We start from the raw sequence: 1274 nt of genomic DNA on the forward strand, positions 1-1274 counted from the left end.
TATTCGTTTTTAGATTCATTTTAGAAAATTTACATGTGTAATTACTCTTAAAATATATTTTAATATCTTATATTAATACAATGATATCACAAGATTATGTGATATTATGTGAAACAGAATTAAATTAAGCAACGGTTGCCAAGGCTTTTTCTATGGGCTTTACCATGCTACAGGTTGTGAACAAATGTATACAAACTCCCCCAGAGGGGAGGCGAGCCGATTCCGGAGGTACTGCAATACCGGACCGACTCTTGACGAGCAGGACAATAAATTGTCTGAACTGCACGTCGGTTGACAAAAAGTCGTTTGATCATGGGAAGGACGCGTGGTCCTTCTCAAAGCAATCAAACTTCGAAGAACAGATACTGCACTTGATCTTAGCTTAATGAGCCGAGAAGCGATGCCTTCTTAGTATCCGTTTTTTTAATAAACAAACGAAGACTTCGAAGAGCTTGTGACGACCACTCGCATTAGTCATTTAATTGGGGGATGAATGCACAGTGAATACGGTACAAAATCACCTTTAAATGTCTCTAAAGTATAAAGAAAGTAATGTAATGTAAGTAATGTAAGTTGAAATAAAAAAAAAGCGACGACCATCAACTAAGATGGTCGTCGCCATGAACAACATATTGAAAAAATTGAAAGATAAAAGGCGACGACCATCAACTAAGATGGTCGTCGCCTAAAAATAAAATGAATAAATTGAACGAAAAAAAAGGCGACGACCATCAACAAAGACGGTCGTCGCCAAAATTTTTTTTCTCAAGATGTAAAAATTTTGCGAAAAAAAATGCGAAAAAAAAAGAGCAACACCCGCCTTTCGGCGAGCTCAGGCCCTCTGACGACTTCAGATGAAAGGACAAATCGTAGATCAAAGGCTTACTCTCAACGAATTACGTTCTGCTCATATTTTAACTGTCTTATATGTTGTTATAGTAAGCCATATAAGTTGTAAAATTAAATAACTACCTCAAAAGGTATACTTGTTTTTTCATGTTCATTTTACATAAGCAAAATATAAAATAATTAAACAGCCGGTAAGAATACAGTTTAAATGCACAGCTTAACATTTTTTTCTATCTTTTAAAATAAGGACTTGTTTTTTATTTAAACCTTTATTACATCTCTTTGCATTTTTCACAACTGTTTTGTAATTGTTAATGATCTTGGAAGTTATGAAATATATAATATAAAGTTTTGCTAATTTGAGAAATGTAAATGTTTTGGTATTTTTGAAGTAAAAAAAAATATATATAGTTGAACTTTACTTT

At 33.2% G+C, this 1274-nt stretch overlaps 1 non-coding gene across 1 annotated transcript; it reads right to left on the minus strand.

The window, feature by feature from the left end:
* Positions 1-206: 206 nt before the first annotated feature.
* Positions 207-402, minus strand: LOC145849304 (U2 spliceosomal RNA). The gene has a single exon (XR_014372348.1). It is a non-coding gene; the product is annotated as a U2 spliceosomal RNA (small nuclear RNA).
* Between the last annotated feature and the right edge of the window lie 872 nt (positions 403-1274).

Source organism: Thalia democratica, chromosome 1 (genome assembly GCF_965202585.1).
Source record: "Thalia democratica chromosome 1, ktThaDemo2.hap1.1, whole genome shotgun sequence".
In the NCBI taxonomy this organism is placed as follows: Eukaryota; Metazoa; Chordata; class Thaliacea; order Salpida; family Salpidae; genus Thalia; species Thalia democratica.